The following is a 20,356-nucleotide window of genomic DNA, read 5'->3' as shown; positions in this document are numbered from 1 at the left end:
GAATTCAAGGCATATTGCGCAGAGGTAGGCATCAAATTACAATCTGCCTCAGTTGCACACCCGCAAACCAACGGTCAGGTCGAAAAAGCAAACGGCATCATCTGCAATGGCATCAAGAAGCGCCTGTTAACACCATTGGAACAAGCTCGACACACATGGCCAGAGGAGTTGCCTAGCGTGCTATGGAGTATTCGAACAACACCAAATACAGCGACACAGGAAACTCCGTTCTTCCTAGTCCATGGAGGTGAGGCACTGCTGCCGATAGAGATAGAACACAATTCCCCGAGAGTGGCGGAATTCAATGAAGAAACCTCGAGAAAGGCACTGGAAGATGACGTTGATGCACTCGACGAAGCTCGAGATGAGGCGTTGTCAAGGGTCACCAAGTACCAGCAAGATATGAAAAACTACCACAGTCGACGTTTGCGACCAAGATCTTTCCAGGTAGACGACTTAGTTCTTCGGTTTACGCAAAATAGCCATGAGAAACTCGAGTCGCCATGGATTGGCTCGTACATCGTCACAGAAGTAATTGAAGGAGGAGCATACATGATAAAGGACAAGAAGACAGGGATAGCCGAGCCAAATCACTGGAACGTGGCGCAACTTTGGCGTTTCTACGCTTAAAGTCGAAATATAGTCCTCGTTGTAAACATACAATGTACTGAAACGCCCGCGAGTTTTCAGACGCACTTTTTTCCTTTCTGGGCACCGAGTGGGGCTAAAAGGTTTTTAATGAGGCGGACTCGCGGTGCTGCAATATAGTAAAGATATTGATGATATACATATTTTTGTTGATAGGCTTGGGGGCTCGTAACCCGCAATAACAATATATATATATATATATATATATATATATATATATATATATATATATAAACCTCCGAGTAATACAGTCTACAAAGTTATTTGACATGGTGCAAAACACCTCGCAAACAAATTAAGATACAAACATCGGCCAATGAAAAGCTCGGGGGCTTGGTGAAAAAAAAAACGTACAAGTTGTTTTACAATATACATAGTTCTTACAATATACATATTTTCACTATCAAGGACAATTCGACAAGGAAAAAAGAAACTTTCAGTTATCACCTATTATACCGTCTATGTTCAATCTTTCATTGTATGTAGTACCAGTCCTATGTTCAACATAACTACCTTTCACGAAGAATTCAGCATCTAGTCGAAGTAATTCATCCATCATCTCTTAAGCCACAGGGGTTACAACATCATTGATTTTGTCGATATTCCTCCTCCTCGTCAGTTTGGCTTGACACCTTTCGACAATGGTGGTCATATCTAACTTCGTATAGCAGATTTGCAACATGATCATGGCAAACCTCGCACCAGCAGTCAAATGGGCCTTCACAAACTCATGGATTCGAGGAGCATCTTGGAATTTATTCATCAGATCAGGAAGAGTCTTCGGCGAAGAGTTGCGAGGAAACATGGTGTTATAAACCAAGGCTAGCGTCTTTGCGCAGAAATCGAGAAAATCACGGACCTGACTTGCGCGGTCTTGGAATCTAATGATTTGTCGGGTACGATCAGGCGTAGCCCAAAAATTCGATCCATGTTCTAGAGCAAGCTTGACAAGAATGTTCGATCTCGCATCTACTCGTTGGTCTTCAGCAGCAGCATCCAAAAAGGAACCTATTCGATGAAAGTATTATAGCAAGAGATGGAAACAATCACATAGAATAGAGGAATTGCAAGGACAGGAAGCGTACCCGCCATATCCAGACTAGCATCGGTCATAAATTGAAACATGTAATCTTCTCGCGAAGCAGCTTGTGCGGCTTCAGTAACCGCAGCCTCCTTTAAAGCTAAGGCTTCCTGGGCCTGTTGAAGAGCAATTTTCTCCTTCTCGGAAGATTTTCGAGATTGCTCCATTATCACGAGAGCCTATTTTTTCATCGACTGGAGCTGTTGTCGAAGTTCGTTCAAATCTTCCATTGGATCAGCGTTCGAAGAATCTTCAATAAACTCGTCAATGAAAATTTTCCTTGAGTAGGATGAAGCGGGCACAACATCCGAAGAATGAGGAGCCGCGGTATAGTTGTCAAAAACCAATTGGAAAGAAAACCTCGGCATCAATCATTTGGCAAAATAGTACTCCATTAATTCATTTGGATATTTACATGACCATTACAAGGTGGTTCCTAGTGAACCAATAGAAGGCTGTCGCAAATGTCTACTAAGGTGAAAACGTCAAAAGAAAGAAGAAACAGGAAAGACAGGGACAAGATGGTCTACTTGACCTCCGGCTTTGCAGAACTAGGGGAAGGAGCTGGCTTATATCCGAGGAAGGAGAGGATTTTCTTCGAATGCGGTTTGGAAGCCCTAATCAAGGATTGCCACCTCTCTGTCTTCATCTTCTTCGCTTCTCCAACCTTCGCCCAGTCGACGTTTTGTTGGCTCTCGGCAACCAAAGCGATGGTGCCTTCAACGCCAATCTTCAAGTTCTCTTGCCGGAGGGCCAGCCCAAGATCTTCTTCGGGAATGAAGTGCTTGGTCAGGGCAGCAAAGGTGTCGGGCTGCTCTTTCTTTGGGAAGAAGTAGGGGAACAGGCGCGAAAATGCCGCCTTAGCATCAGAGATACTTTGGCGCACTTCATCCCATGAATCTCAAGGAGAGAAAGAGCGTAAAGACGACGGTCATCTTCGGGCTTTTCGAGTTTAAAATCCTAGTGCATCTTCCCCGCTGAAACAAATTTCGGGTTATCAACAAGTATACGAAAAAGCTAAGGTTGGAGAACAATCAAAGTGGTTGGGGCACTTACTGACGAAGCACCAATTTTGTGACTCCAAGCGGGCGATGATACTTTCCTCACGAGCAGTTTGCTGGGTTGTGTTGTCGCTTAAGGCAGTTTTAGCGTCATGGAGTCTTTTTTGAAGACTCTCGACATCGGCAGCGTCTAGTTCAGCCTTTTCGCGAGCTTTCTCGCTTTGCTCTAGCTTGAGGGCAAGGTTATCGGCGCGCTTATTAGCTTTGGCAAGAGCCTCTAGCAAAAGAAAGGATGACAATGTTACGACAAAATAGCAGAGGAAAATCTACTCGACAAGAAGAAGTGATGTCTACGGGTGCTTCTATTCTTGTAGACAGTGTTGGACCTCCAAGAGCAGAGGTTTGTAGAACAGTAGCAAGTTTCCCTTAAGTGGATCATCCAAGGTTTATCGAACTCAGGGAGGAAGAGGTCAAAGATATCCCTCTCATGCAACCCTGCAACCACAAAGCAAGAAGTCTCTTGTGTCCCCAACACACCTAATAGGTGCACTAGTTCGGCGAAGAGATAGTGAAATACAGGTGGTATGAATAAGTATGAGCAGTAGTAACGGCGCCAGTAAAAGTGCTTGCCGGCGTGTAGTTGATGGTGGTAATATTGCGGACAAGAGAGATGCAAAGAAACGAGAAACAAGCAACGATAGCAGATATTTAGGAACAAGGCCTAGGGATCATACTTTCACTAGTGGACACTCTCAACATTGATCACATAACGAATAAATAGATAGATGCTAGACTCTACACTCTCTTGTTGGATGATGAACACCACTAACTCGTGTAGGATTACACGAACCCTCAATGCCGGAGTTAACAAGCTCCACAATATTCAATGTTCATATTTAAATAACCTTAGAGTGCATGACAGATCAACATAACCAAACCAAGTACTAACATAGCATGCACACTCGTCACCTTCACACTACGAAAGGAGGCATAGATCACATCAATACCATCATAGCAATAGTTAACTTCATAATCTACAAGAGATCACACTCATAGCCTACGCCAAGTACTACACGATGCACACACCGTCACCATTACACCGTGCAGGAGGAATAAACTACTTTAATAACATCACTAGAGTAGCACACAGATAAATTGTGATACAAAACACATTGCAATCATAAAGGGATATAAATAAGCACTTCACTATGCCATTCATAACAAGTGAATAAGTATTCTCGTCAAATATAGCCTAAGAGACCCACACGGTGCACACACTCGTCACCTTTACACACGTGGGACAAGGAGTCTCCTGGAGATCACATAAGTAAAACCCACTTGACTAGCATAATGACATCTAGATTACAAGCATCATCATATGAATCTCAATCATGTAAGGCAGCTCGTGAGATTATTGTATTGAAGTACATAGGAGAGAGATGAACCACATAGCTACCGGTACAGCCCCGAGCCTCGATGGAGAACTACTCCCTCCTCATGGGAGATAGCAGCGTTGATGAAGATGGCGTGGTGTCGATGGAGGAGCCTTCCGGGGGAACTTCCCCGTCCCGGCGAGCGTGCCGGAACAGAGACTCCCGTCCCCCGCATCTTGGCTTCGCGATGGCGGCGGCTCCGGGAAGGTTTTCTCCGGTTTCGTCGAACGTGTCGTGTTTTCGCGACCGGAGGCTTTAAATAGGCGGAAGGGCAAGGTCAGAGGGGGTCTGGGGCCACCAGACACTAGGGCGGTGCGCCCCCCTCGTGGGCCGCGCCGCCACCATGTGTGGGCCCCCTTTGGCCCCTCTCTGACGGTTCTCGGGTGTTCTGGAAGCTCCCAGGGATTCTAAGATCTTCGGTGTTGACTTCGTCCGATTCCGAGAATATTTCCTTACTAGGATTTCTGAAACCAAAAACAGCAGAAAACATGAACTGGCCCTTCGGCATCTCGTCAATAGGTTAGTTCCGGAAAACGCATAATAATGACATAAAGGATGCATAAAACATGTAGATATCATCAATAATGTGGCATGGAACATAAGAAATCATCGATACGTCGGAGACGTATCAAGAAGCAAGAGAGGAATACCTTTCAAATTATCAGCATAGTCACGGTACCCGATAAATTGGGTACCAAGACGAATAAATTCTTTCATCGTAGGCTGATCAAAACATAACAGTTGCAATGAAAAGATCAAAATGGGGAAAAGTTCGATAGCAAAATAAAAGAGTGGTCGAGTGCTTACATCGTCCATAGAAGGAGTCGTCGAACTCCCCGGTCAAGAGAGCCTGGCTCTTTGCCCAGCTCAATCCTCGCTCTCTTCGGCGAAGGGGCACGGGGGCCGGTGGCAGGAGTCGACGTGTCCTATATCCTGATGAGGAGCCGAGGTTTCGTCCGTAGTAGGGCGAGCCTCGGAAAGAACTAAAGTCCGTGACGTGCTCGTAAGAGCAGTCACATTAACAGGGGGCTCTTCCTCCTCGTTGCCACTGTGCATCAACAAATAGTATAAAAACACTTAACAAGCAATATGTCGAGTGAAAAAAGGCGACAGGAACTTACGAGCTAACAAGGGCATCGTTGTAAGGGTTGAAGGTTTCCTCCTCTTCGTGGGAAGTTTCTTCGGCAGGCAATTGGCTGACTTTGGAGGTGCCGAAGTCTGCGACCTCACCCCTTTTCCTTTTGTTCTTTGGGGAAACAGCGGAAGGGAGAGAGTGCACAGACTCGGAAGCCTCAGATTCAGCATCTCTTTCAGAGGAAACCGCGGATTTGTGAGAACCCGCAACTTCACTCTCAGGGCGAGAAGTACCCTGTACATCGTCAGCAACGATGTCTCGATCGTCAACCTCCCCACCCTCAGGTAAGGGAGGCAACGAGGAAGTGACTTGGTGGTCCTGAAAAAGGAAAAACAATAGCAAGAGAAATTTGAGGAAAGAAGTCAACAACAAAATAACAAAATAGCAGTCAAAGTTTCAACTCAAGTCGAGAAGGCAAGATAAGCGATGTAGAAAATACAAAAAATTCGAGAGGCAGGTTTGCTTACTTGGGGCAGAGCGTGGGCACCACTATATGGGTCCACGCGGCAGGAGGTTGGCACTGGATCCTTCTTGCTCAACGATGAAACACGCCGAACAAGCTTTTCCAAGTCCTTCACAGAGAGATCTTTCGAGAGGCGGTCAACATCCTTCTCGCCAACATACATCCACATAGGGTTTTTGCGAGCCTGTAGAGGCTGCGCCCTAATCCTAAGGAAATAGGCGGTCATTTGGATACCCGACAATTCCTTGCCTCGGAATTTTGCAGCTCATGGATACGCTTCATCAGCGCTTCTGTCGCCGTTTTTTCTTCTTCGGTAGCTTCTGCGTCCCAGGAGCGGCGGCGAAGAATTTTTGCGCTACCGTCAAAGGGAGCGATGTTGTATTCCCGTGAGTCGGAGCACTCGTCGCAAACATAGAGCCATCTTTTGCGCCACCCTTGAATGGAGTCGGGGAATTTGACGTCGAAATACTCGACGTTAGGGCGGACACAGATAACAACACCACCTATTGTATAGACGATGTTGTGGGAGCCATTGCGGCGAAGGCAGAAAATGCGTTTCCACAGGGCCCAATTTGGTTGGGTCCCGAGAAAGCATTCGCAAAGGGTGATAAAAATCGCGACGTGGAGGATGGAGTTGGGAGTCAGCTAGTGCAGCTGCAGCCCGTACACAAAGAGCAATCCACGAAGGAATTCGTGGATTGGGGCGGAGAGACCGCGGATGAGGTGGTCGACGAAACTAACCCGATATTGGATGGGGGGCGTTGGGAAGCTTTCCTCGCTGGGGAAGATCAGCGCTTCCTTCTTCTTCATCAGGCCGAGCTTTTTCATCAGGTTGGCGTCCTGGTTGGAGATCTTGGATCTCTCCCACTCGGAAGCTCCCAGATCTTGCGCCGCCATGCTTGCTTCGGGAGTGCTATGCCTTGTGAGCCTTGACCGCGGTGGCATCAACAATGGCGCTGTAGAGAGTAGGGGCGTGGTTGAGCGCAGGAGTTTTTGGTTGCAGTGGAGGTTTTGCAGAGGGGATTTGAGCGCGGCGCAGCGAAGGGAATGCCGAAGAAGAAGACACTTTATAGCAAGCCTACGAATCGACGTGCCGTTGGATGCAGAAGGAATGGATTTGATGACTTACACGTGTCTCCATGGGTAAGAAAGGTATTTTTACTGCGACGGAACTGAACATGCGCTACAGTGCGTGTGCCAGAAAAAGCGGAGGACGTGTGTCCCCCACTTGCATAACGTGTCATGCACCGCATATTTTGGGTCCACAGGTCAGCGATAGGACATAATTCGCGCCTTCCCGATATAATGGTCGTGGCTATCGTCAGCACTGATGTCACTTTAAAATAAAAATTTCGACTATGGTGATTATGAGGATTGGCGACAGAGAAGGAATAATCATAATTTCGAGAGCTTATGATCAAATACAAGCATTTGTTCATATGCTCGGGGGCTACTCTTATCAGCAATATTGTTTTTACTTCTGATAAGAGGTGAACGCGGATGATACAATATATAGTGCTTCATCAGAAAAGCAAGTTGAGCCTACAGCCAAGTACAAATACTTGACTGTAGCCTCGGGGGCTACTCCCATCGGGAGCGCTGGTCGCGCACCCGATAAAAATGGAAGAATTCGACAAAGATGTCAATATAGCGACACAAGATGTTAAAATGGTGAGCCTACAACCAAGTACAAGCACTTGGCTGTAGCCTCGGGGGCTACTCCCATCGGGAACATTGTTCGCGTACCCGATGAAATTATAAAAGGCATGGTGAGCATATTTCGAGTTATACAAATAACTCTTCATATACTCCCATCGGGAGGACAAGATAAAAATATGTAAGTCATCCGGTGACTCGAATAAATGTGCTATTTCAACAGCCGAAAAAGCACTCGACAATATATTCTCAGAGTGCCTCAGTCGCAAATTAATCTCTGAATGCCGCAATACTTTGCGAAGGTAAGTCCCCGGGATCCGTCCTATGCGGCGTGGCACCGCCTCTGACGGAGCTTTTCTACTTTTTCCGTATCAGCAGATGCGAAGAAAAATCCTAACGGACGCGTTAGGTATCCGATAAAATATAACTAGAATTCAACATCTGGTAAGACCTTAAGCGGTGCATGTCGAATTACACCAGTTCCCGAGATCATGTCCAGGGACGTGATCTTAAACTAGGTTTTGGTGGATTGCCACAAGAGTATTTAACTAGTACCTGATCCGTCAGATGAACTAGCCCCAATTACCGTTGTCCATGTACAATATACGACTGTTTTATTAAAGATATGTATTAACTTGAAGAATTTGTATGGTAATTGTAAAATTGGAGATTTTCCCTGATTCTTCGATTCAAGCAAAATCTCGGGGGCTACTGACATAAGCATCCCCAAGGGGCCTGCCGGAGGTGGTACCCGGGGTTTTACTGAAGGCCCACGACCCGAAGATTATAAAGCCCCGAAGCCCAGTCAGGAGATATTTTGGAAAGATAGAATTGTATTATGAATATTGACTTGTAACTATTACGGGACGGACTCAAATAGTCTCCCGAACTCTGTAACTTGTGTATCACGAAACCCTTGGCTCCGCCTCCTATATAAGGGGGAGTCGAGGGACAAAGAGAGAATCGATTCTATTGTCAAACGCAACCCTAGTTTTCTAGTAGTCGAATACTTTCCCGGCTGAACCTTCGAGATCTACTTGCGCTCTACTTCCAACTAAACCCTAGTCTACAATCCGTAGGCATTGACAAGTTAATCCCTTGTCACATACCATCTGATAGAATTGGACGTTTACCCATCCTAATCTCGCAACGCCGGCGCGCAAGAGCAGCAGAGGTAGATACAGAAGAACCACCGGCAACATGACCTGCACATTGCACCAAAAAATCACCAAAGAAAAAACAAAAGAACCAGATGAAATCGAGCAATAAACAAAGGAGAAAACCAAGAAATCAAAAACGGCAGCACAAACAAAGGAATCTAGCAAGATAATTACCAGAAACAGAGGAACCTAACAGAGGGGCAGAGGACATGGGCGACCCAATGAAGGAAGAAGACTGAGCAGAAGGGAACCCCGCTGAAGATCCACGAACCGAACCCCCACCGACCGGCAACGAATCCAGAGGACGGCCCATCCGCCCACGACCAACCCGCCCACCACGGCGGCGGCCAGCAGGGGGAACGTCCGCATCAGGCGGGCCTCCATGAACACGAGGAAGAGGACCATCAGTGGCAGCCGAGAGCACAGGCCGCCGGCCCGATCGACGGGGCATGGAAGAATAGTTGGAGCAGAGCGGACGGAGCAAAGAAAAGAAGGAAGGGGACACCGCCAGAATAAAAAAGCAGCAGGCAACCCACACGAACAGATGGATCCGAGTCCCACAAGCGGACGATCCGGCGGTGGGGAAAAAACACTACATACACCAATAAGGAACAAACCAATAAGAAACACAATGGAGGTGGGTGATACGTCTCCGACGTATCGATAATTTCTTATGTTCCATGCCACATTATTGATGATATCTACATGTTTTATGCATACTTTATGTCATATTTATGCGTTTTCCGGAACTAACCTATTGACGAGATGCCGAAGGGCCAGCTCCTGTTTTCTGCTGTTTTTGGTTCCGAAATCCTAGTAAGGAAATATTCTCCGAATCGGACGAAATCAAGGCCCAGCATCCTATTTTTCCACGAAGCTTCCAGAACACCCGAGAGTCGCCAGAGGGGGGCCACAGGCCCACCACACATGACCCTGGCGCGGCCAAGGGGGGGCCCGCGCCCCCCTGTTGTGTCGTCGCCTTGTCAGCCCTCCGACTCCGCCTCTTCGCCTATATAAAGGTCCCTGACCTAAAACATCGATACGGGGAAAAGCCACGGTACGAGAAACCTTCCAGAGCCGCCGCCATCGCGAAGCCAAGATCTGGGGGACAGGAGTCTCTGTTCCGGCACGCCGCCGGGACGGGGAAGTGCCCCCGAAGGCTCCTCCATCGACACCACCGCCATCTTCATCAACGCCGTTGTCTCCCATGAGGAGGGAGTAGTTCTCCATCGAGGCTCGGGGCTGTACCGGTAGCTATGTGGTTAATCTCTCTCCTATGTACTTCAATACAATAATCTCATGAGCTGCCTTACATGATTGAGATTCATATGATGATGCTTGTAATCTAGATGTCATTATGCTAGTCAAGTGAGTTTTACTTATGTGATCTCCGGAGACTCCTTGTCCCACGTGTCTAAAGGTGACAGTGTGTGCACCGTGTGGGGGTCTCTTAGGCTATATTTCACAGAATACTTATTCACTATTATGAATGGCATAGTGAAGTGCTTATTTATATCTCTTTATGATTGCAATGTGTTTTTTATCACAATTTATCTGTGTGCTACTCTAGTGATGTTATTAAAGTAGTTTATTCCTCCCGCACGGTGTAATGGTGACAATGTGTGCATCGTGTAGTACTTGGCGTAGGCTATGATTGTGATCTCTTGTAGATTATGAAGTTAACTATTGCTATGATGGTATTGATGTGATCTATGCCTCCTTTCGTAGCGTGAAGGTGACAAGTGTGCATGCTATGTTAGTACTTGGTTTGGTTATGTTGATCCGTCGTGCACTCTAAGGTTATTTAAACATGAACATCGAATATTGTGGAGCTTGTTAACTCCGGCATTGAGGGTTCGTGTAATCCTACATAGTTAGTGGTGTTCATCATCCAACAAGAGAGTGTAGAGTCTAGCATTTATCTATTTATTCTGTTATGTGATCAAAGTTGAGAGAGTCCACTAGTGAAAGTATAATCCCTAGGCCTTGTTCCTAAATACTGCTACCGCTGCTTGTTTACTGTTTTACTGCATTTGTACTTCCTGCAATATTACCACCATCAACCACACGCCAGCAAGCACTTTTCTGGCGCCGTTACTACTGCTCATATTCATTCATACCACTTGTATTTCACTATCTCTTCGCCGAACTAGTGCACCTATTAGGTGTGTTGGGGACATAAGAGACTTCTTGCTTTGTGGTTGCAGTGTTGCATGAGAGGGATATCTTTGACCTCTTCCTCCCTGAGTTCGATAAACCTTGGGTGATCCACTTAAGGGAAACTTGCTGCTGTTCTACAAACCTCTGCTCTTGGAGGCCCAACACTGTCTACAAGAATAGAAGCACCCGTAGACATCAAGCTATTTTCTGGCGCCGTTGCCGGGGAGGAAAGGTAAAAGGTACGTACTCACACTCCAGATCTCGGCTACTAAGCACTTTTCCGGCACCATTGTAAGTGCTCGAAGCTATTTCCTTTAGATCCTGCAATTGCATCTTTTTGTTTCTTGTTTACACTAGTTAGGCATAATGGAAAACAACAAAAATATGAGAGATCTTTATGAACTTTATCTTGAATTAGGACATGATGTGTTTGAAGAGAGAATTAAAAAACCCATGGAACTTTATATGCATGCTAATGGGAATGTTATTAATAGGAATGCTTTGAACACTATTGTTGCTAATGCTATGGAAAATTCTAAGCTTGGGGAGGTCGGTTTTGATGAAAATGATCTCTTTAGGCCCTCCGGGTATTGAGGAGAAAGTTTATGTTGATTATGATATGCCTCCCATATATGATGATTATAATGATAGTGGTCTTTTGGTGCCACCTACTATGGAGAGTGAATTTTATTATGATTACAATATGCCTCCTATATTTGATGATGAGAATAATAATGATAGCTACTTTGTTGAATTTGCTCCCACTATTACCAATAAAATTGACTATGCTTATGTGGAGGGTAATGATACTTTTATGCATGTGAATAAAGATGTTTTATGTGATACTTATATTGTTGAGTTTGCTCATGATGCTACTGGATATCATTATGAGAGAGGAAAATATGGTTGTAGAAATTTTCATGTTACTAAAACACCTCTCTATATGCTGAAATTTTTGAAGTTACACTTGTTTTATCTTTCTATGCTTGTTGCATCATGCTTCATGAATTTGTTTATTTACAAGATTCCTTTTCATAGGAAGCATGTTAGGCTTAAATGTGTTTTGAATTTGCCTCTTGATGCTCTCTTTTGCTTCAAATACTATCTCTTGCGAGTGCATCATTAAAACTCGCTGAGCCCATCTTAATGGCTATAAAGAAAGAACTTCTTGGGAGATAACCCATGTGTTTATTTTACTACAGTAATTTTGTTTTTTATTTTGAGTCTTGGAAGTTGTTACTACTGTAGCAACCTCTCCTTATATTAGTTTTATTGCATTGTTGTGCCAAGTAAAGTCTTTGATAGTAAGGTTCATACTAGATTTGGATTACTGCGCAGTAAACAGATTTCTTGTCGTCACGAATCTGGGCCTAATTCTCTCGTAGGTAACTCAGAAAATTATGCCAATTTACGTGAGTGATCCCCAGATATGTACGCAACTTTCATTCAATTTTAGCATTTTCATTTGAGCAAGTCTCGGTGCCTCAATAAAATTCGTCTTTACGGACTGTTCTGTTTTGACAGATTCTGCCTTTTATTTCGCATTGCTTCTTTTGCTATGTTGGATGGATTTCTTTGTTCCATTAACTTCCAGTAGCTTTGAGCAATGTCCAGAAGTGTTAAAAATGATTGTGTCACCTCTGAACATGTGAGTTTTTGATTATGCACTAACCCTCTCATGAGTTTGTTTTGAGTTTGGTGTGGAGGAAGTTTTCAAGGATCAAGAGAGGAAGATGATACGATATGATCAAGGAGAGTGAAAGCTCTAAGCTTGGGGATGCCCCGGTGGTTCACCCCTGCATGTTTCAAGAAGACTCAAGCGTCTAATCTTGGGGATGCCCAAGGCATCCCCTTCTTCATCGACAACATTATCAGGTTCCTCCCCTGAAACTATATTTTTATTCCATCACATCTTATGTACTTTACTTGGAGCGTATGTGTGCTTTTGTTTTTGTTTTTGTTTGAATAAATGCTTGTGTGGGAGAGAGACACGCTCCGCTGGTTCATATGAACACATGTGTTCTTAGCTTTTATTTTTCATGGCGAAGGTTGAAACTCGCTTCGTTAATTGTTATATGGTTGGAAACGGAAAATGCTACATGTAGTAATTGGTAAAATGTCGTGAATAATTTGATACTTGGCAATTGTTGTGCTCATGTTTAAGCTCTTGCATCATATACTTTGCACCCATTAATGAAGAAATACATAGAGCTTGCTAAAATTTGGTTTGCATAATTGGTCTCTCTAAGGTCTAGATAATTTCTAGTAAAGAGTTTGAACAACAAGGAAGACGGTGTAGAGTCTTATAATGTTTACAATATGTCTTTTATGTGAGTTTTGCTGCACCGGTTCATCCTTGTGTTTGCTCTAAACAACCTTGCTAGCCTAAACCTTGTATCGAGAGGGAATACTTCTCATGCATCCAAAATCCTTGAGCCACCCACTATGCCATTTGTGTCCACCATACCTACCTACTACATCGTATTTCTCCGCCATTCCAAAGTAAATTGCTTGAGTGCTACCTTTAAAATTTCCATTCCCTACCTTTACAATATATAGCTCATGGGACAAATAGCTTAAAAACTATTGTGGTATTGAATATGTACTTATGCACTTTATCTCTTATTAAGTTGCTTGTTGTGCGATAACCATGTTCCCGGGGACGCCATCAACTACTCTTTGTTGAATATCATGTGAGTTGCTATGCATGTCCGTCTTGTCTGAAGTAAGGGAGATCTACCACTTTAATGGTTAGAGCATGCATATTGTTAGAGAAGAACATTGGGCCGCTAACTAAAGCCATGAATCATGGTGGAAGTTTAAGTTTTGGACATATATCCTCAATCTCATATGAGAACACTAATTGTTGCTACATGCTTATGCATTAAAGAGGAGTCCATTATCTGTTGTCCATGTTGTCCCGGTATGGATGTCTAAGTTGAGAATAATCAAAAGCGAGAAATCCAAAATGCGAGCTTTCTCCTTAGACCTTTGTACAAAGCGGATGGAGGTACCCCTTTGTGACACTTGGTTAAAACATGTGTATTGCGATGATCCCGTAGTCCAAGCTAATTAGGACAAGGTGCGGGCACTATTAGTATACTATGCATGAGGCTTGCAACTTGTAAGATATAATTTACATAATACATGTGCTTTATTACTACCGTTGACAAAATTGTTTCTTGTTTTCAAAATAAAAGCTCTAGCACAAATATAGCAATCGATGCTTTCCTCTTTGAAGGACCTTTCTTTTACTTTTATGTTGAGTCAGCTTCACCTATTTCTCTCCACCTCAAGAAGCAAACACTTGTGTGAACTGTGCATTGATTCCTACATACTTGCATATTGCACTTGTTATATTACTCTATGTTGACAATTATCCATGAGATATACATGTTACAAGTTGAAAGCAACCGCTGAAACTTAATCTTCCTTTGTGTTGCTTCAATACCTTTACTTTGATTTATTGCTTTATGAGTTAACTCTTATGCAAGACTTATTGATGCTTGTCTTTAAGTACTATTCATGAAAAGTCTTTGCTTTATGATTCAGCTTGTTTACTCATGTCATTACCATTGTTTTGATCGCTGCATTCATTACATATGTTTACAATAGTATGATCAAGGTTATGATGGCATGTCACTCCAGAAATTATCTTTGTTATCGTTTACCCGCTCGGGACGAGCGTAAACTAAGCTTGGGGATGCCGATACGTCTCCGACGTATCGATAATTTCTTATGTTCCATGCCACATTATTGATGATATCTACATGTTTTATGCATACTTTATGTCATATTTATGCGTTTTCCGGAACTAACCTATTGACGAGATGCCGAAGGGCCGCTTCCTCGTTTTCTGCTGTTTTTGGTTCCGGAAATCCTAGTAAGGAAATATTCTCGGAATCGGACGAAATCAAGGCCCAGCATCCTATTTTTCCACGAAGCTTCCAGAACACCCGAGAGTCGCCAGAGGGGGGCCACAGGCCCACCACACATGACCCTGGCGCGGCCAAGGGGGGCCCCGCGCCCCCCTGTTGTGTCGTCGCCTCGTCAGCCCTCCGACTCCACCTCTTCGCCTATATAAAGGTCCCTGACCTAAAACATCGATACGGGGAAAAGTCACGGTACGAGAAACCTTGCAGAGCCGCCGCCATCGCAAAGCCAAGATCTGGGGGACAGGAGTCTCTGTTCCGGCACGCCGCCGGGACGGGGAAGTGCCCCCGGAAGGCTCCTCCATCGACACCACCGCCATCTTCATCAACGCTGCTGTCTCCCATGAGGAGGAGTAGTTCTCCATCGAGGCTCGGGGCTGTACCGGTAGCTATGTGGTTAATCTCTCTCCTATGTACTTCAATACAATAATCTGATGAGCTCGCCTTACATGATTGAGATTCATATGATGATGCTTGTAATCTAGATGTCATTATGCTAGTCAAGTGGGTTTTACTTATGTGATCTCCGGAGACTCCTTGTCCCACGTGTGTAAAGGTGACAAGTGTGTGCACCGTGTGGGTCTCTTAGGCTATATTTCACGAATATTTATTCACCGTTATGAATGGCATAGTGAAGTGCTTATTTATATCTCTTTATAATTGCAATGTGTTTTGTATCACAATTTATCCGTGTGCTACTCTAGTGATGTTATTAAAGTAGTTTATTCCTCCCGCATGGTGTAATGGTGACAAGTGTGTGCATCGTGTAGTACTTGGCGTAGGCTATGATTGTGATCTCTTGTAGATTATGAAGTTAACTATTGCTATGATGGTATTGATGTGATCTATGCCTCCTTTCGTAGCGTGAAGGTGACAAGTGTGCATGCTATGTTAGTACTTGGTTTGGTTATGTTGATCTGTCGTGCACTCTAAGGTTATTTAAACATGAACATCGAATATTGTGGAGCTTGTTAACTCCGGCATTGAGGGTTCGTGTAATCCTACACAGTTAGTGGTGTTCATCATCCAACAAGAGAGTGTAGAGTCTAGCATTTATCTATTTATTCTGTTATGTGATCAAAGTTGAGAGAGTCCACTAGTGAAAGTATAATCCCTAGGCCTTGTTCCTAAATACTGCTACCGCTGATTGTTTACTCGTTTTATCGCATCCGTACTTCCCGCAATATTACCACCATCAACCACACGCCAGACAAGCACTTTTCTCGGCGCCGTTACTACTCGCTCATATTCATTCATACCACTTGTATTTCACTATCTCTTCGCCGAACTAGTGCACCTATTAGGTGTGTTGGGGACACAAGAGACTTCTTGCTTTGTGGTTGCAGGGTTGCATGAGAGGGATATCTTTGACCTCTTCCTCCCTGAGTTCGATAAACCTTGGGTGATCCACTTAAGGGAAACTTGCTGCTGTTCTACAAACCTCTGCTCTTGGAGGCCCAACACTGTCTACAACAATAGAAACACCCGTAGACATCAGTGGGTAGAAAAGAAATAGAACCTACCCCCAAAAACGTACACAAAAACAAAGGGACGCCCAGAAAAACACGTGTCAACCAGCAAGAGTACCCGAAAAAAATCCCAAAAATCTGAGAAAAATCGAAATCGTTCAGGTTTAGTATAGTAGTTATGGGTAGGTTATGTGTATACCTTACATCTAGGCATGGGCAGCCCGGCCCGAAAATCCTGGGCTGGGTCGGGCTTGCACTTCGGGCCGGGCTTGTGCTTGATTTGTGAGCCCGAATGTTGGGCCGGGCTGGGCTCGGGCTTGATTTGTGAGACCGAATGTCAGGCCGGGCTCGGGCTTGATTTGTGAGACCGAATGTCGGGGCGGGCTCGGGCTTGATTTGTGAGACCGAATGTCAGGCCGGGCCGGGCTCGGGCTTGATTTGTGAGACCGAATGTCGGGCCGGGCCGGGATTGGGCTTGTAGTATTTGCGATTTAGGCAAGGTTCCAGCCGGGCTTTTGCCAGTTCGAGCTGGGTTCGGGCTCGATTTATGGGCCTGACGGTCCGGCCGGGCCGGGTTCAGACTTGACATTTCAGCTTCGGGCTTTTTCGTGCTTGGCCTGAAACCCGGCCCGACCCAAGTTTTGCCTAGCTGTAGTATACCTATGGGTACAAGGTTATACTCGATAAACCTTGGGTGATCCACTTAACGGAAACTTGCTGCTGTTCTACAAACCTCTGCACTTGGAGACCCATCAATGTTTACAAGAATAGAAGCATGCGTAGACATCAAGGGCAGGAGACTCCGCCCCTATACAGAATGCAAGGAATACTTGAAAACAGAGAAAACACGTTCCAGAGTCTCTGGACCTAGAAAAGTAAGAAACAACTGAAACCGAAATGACCATAACTTGAGCATCTGGACTGCGATTTTGATGATCTTGGGCTCGTTTTGAAACTAGCAACGAGCTCTACAAGATCATGCAGAGAACCATATTATTATTGAAAGTGAGGATACCACCAACTGATGAAAGGCTTGACCTCTCTATAAAGGACTAACCGATAAAACCTCCAATATAACAAACACAAGAAGATTTCCGTACGAAATACATTTTTGAGGAACTAGAGTTTGTCATGAGAATAAGCATAAGCTCTAAAACCTCGCAAGGGTAAGAACAAAATGACAATCAAGAAAGATGATGCAAATGATGCAGATGTTTGAGCTCTCTCTGAACGATACCACCTATCCTATAATCCAAACACAACTAAGACCACAGGCCAGTAAGAAAGAAACCCTATCAATGACAAACATTTGCCTTGAGCATATTCCCCTTGAGCTTGATGATAATGATCTTGTCCACCCCAAGACGGAACATCCTTCTTAACTGCAATTGCTTGTTTGAAGTCTTGCGAATTGCTCCCTGCTCATATTGAACTTGCACTTTGACTTGATCAACCTTGAATCATTTCTTCATGATGTCTAGAAGATAAACATTGAATGATTACACAATCTTCTTCTTCAAGATATACTCGTTACAGACTCAATCATCGCATGGCCAAACTTCTAATCACTTGAATAACACCGTGGTCATCACATGATCTTCTTCACTTTCCTCTTCTTTCAACCTTGATGACAACATATGATCCAAACATTGTTTATAGACAAGTTCTATAAATATAACTCAGTGCAAGCATTAATCCATATAATTTATCATTAATTACCAAAACCACACATAAGCGCTATAAGGGCCACTTCTTTTGGGCTTATAGAGCAGCTTCTAGGTGCCAAACCGCTGAAGCTGAAAAGAAGTGTCCGGCTTATGGTGGGCTTATTTCCACCGAGAAGCCAGCGCGTAGTGCAATTCCAGAAACTGGCCTGCACTCAGCTTCCCGAGCTTCTACCCGAGGAAGCGAAACGGTATGTGAATCTACCCCTCCAAATCGAGTACATTTTACGGCAAAATGCCACTCCACTTGAGCAAACCGTCTCCCACCGAAAATATGGAAAAGAAAAAAGAAAAAATCACCGTACACTTCTCCCTCGCATTCCCGCATCGAGCCATGCCCTGCTCGCTCGCTAGGGTTCAACACGGCCGCCGCCGCTCAACCCCCGCCTACCACGCCGGCGCGCGTCGTCCCGAAAGCTCGCAGCTGAACCGCCCCTCGCCGCGGCTCGCGCCTGCCTCTCCCGCCCCTCTCCGCGGCACCCCGTCCCCCCGCGCGACCGCCCCCGCCGCCGACCGCCGTGACCATCCCCGCCTCCAGCCGCCGTGACCAGCCCCGCCGCCGCTCGCGCCCGCCACAGGCAGCACCTACCCCGCCGCCGAAGGCGGGACCAACCCCACCGCCGCCGCCGCCGCAGCAAGCACCAACCCCGCCGCCACTCGCGGCCGCCCCCCGCCGCTCGCCGCCGCAGGCAGCACCAACCCCGCGGCCGCCGCCGCCGGCGCCGCAGTCTCTCCTCTACCTTCCCCGCCCTCCACTTCTCGCCGCCATCCTCCACCCGCAAGACGGCCGGCGCCGCCGCAGTCGTCTCGCTTCTTTGATCTGCGAATCCTACCACTTCTAGCCGACCTCAAATTTCGTACACTCGCTATCCGCCCTCACTTGATATCAAATTGTTCCTGGATATATGATGCATTGTTTGTACACTATGATATAGTTCGGGCACTAATTTCATGATTATTTTGCAAATCTGTGCATGTACACTACATATATGATTCATTTCTTTTGATGCATGCTATGGTTTAGTAGTGTTAGATAATGTTTGTTTATATGTGAATAAATACTCGGGCAATTTTGATATAACATTTGGTGGATAATGAGCATCTAGATCGAAAAACCGATATCCAATTTAGGGACATTATAGACATTTTGCAAGTCAACACATCAAATAAGCCAAATTTCTAGAAGCCCAAAAGAATAGGAGGAACTAGCTTCTATGAGCTTCTTCTCACCACAGTTTCTCCCCACCATTTCCTATAAGCAGGCTTATGCATAAGCAGAAGCCCAAAAGAAATCGCCCTAAGCATGGTTCAACATACAAGTTCTAGGCTAGGTTGGGCTTTTCCATGTTCAGGCCAGGCTCGGGCCGGACCAAGCAGGGGCCTACATTTTCTAGCTTTGGACTTTTGTTCCAGCGTGGGGCATCCCTGGATCCTCTATAGGGCTTCTACAAGTGGTCCACCGCAAAAAGGACCTGCCAAACCATGCTCGGATGGTACTAGGGAGCACCAATTAACTCCCCCACAACGTGCCAACTAGCAATAAGAGCTGCTATAAATGATCCGGGCTGCACTGCACGACCCGCCGAGAGACTGTCGCTACCGCTCGTCGCAACGCGTACATACATCAGCTACACACCTACACGCCCCCGTCGTGTTTCTTTTCCGTTTCCGCCTCGGTTCTCGCTTCAGGCCCAACCCAACGCATTCACGCCATTGCCCCCAATCCCAATCCCAAACCCTTGCTTCATCCATCCCCACCCTCTCGCCCGGCGGCTGCTTCCCCATCCCCTCTCCGTCCACGGCGGGGAGCGCCGGATTCCGGCCGTAGTTCGGTACGCATTCTTTTCCAAGCACCAAATGCTCTTTATTTCTTTCTTTTGCCTGTGCGGCCCCGATTAATCATCGCCGTGCACGCTTGATTCTCGTTTGACTGCGGCTGATTTCGGGGTGAAAAAAACAGAATCGCGCGATTCTTGGGGGTTGGGCGGCGGGTGTTAGTTCGTTAGGCCAGGGTTTATCCGAGGTTTCATGCCATCGATCTCGGCATGCACCGCTGCTTGCTTGCTGCTTGCTTCTGTTGGGGTTTTCAGAGACGAGGACCGGCCGCTGGATTCTGGGGATTTATTATGATGCGAAACTGTTTCCCCCCCGCAGTTGCATGCGAGTAGGACGGTTGCGCCTTTCCAACGTGGGCAGAGTTCAGCGGTTTCCCTTTCTACTGCTCTCCCACCTCCACAGATTCTAGTTGGATCTTTCCCCTGGTAATTTGAGGTATAATCAGTTTTAATGTAGATATATGGAATGCGATTCCCCTTCTTGCGCGGCTTGTGTGCTGGTCTGATTGTGCAAGGAGTTGCGCAGTTTTCATACCAGCCCCCCTCCGGTTCCTTCTCACGGTTGTGTTACCGATGAACACCTTTACCTCGCCTTTTTAACTCTTTTCGACGGAAATTATTAACTATTGCCAGGTGCTTTTGAGTCTTTATTTATTAGA

This window comes from Lolium rigidum, chromosome 2 (genome assembly GCF_022539505.1).
Source record: "Lolium rigidum isolate FL_2022 chromosome 2, APGP_CSIRO_Lrig_0.1, whole genome shotgun sequence".
Taxonomy (NCBI): domain Eukaryota; kingdom Viridiplantae; phylum Streptophyta; class Magnoliopsida; order Poales; family Poaceae; genus Lolium; species Lolium rigidum.
The sequence above is the reverse complement of the archived record's forward strand: the minus strand, read 5'-3'. Positions refer to the sequence as shown.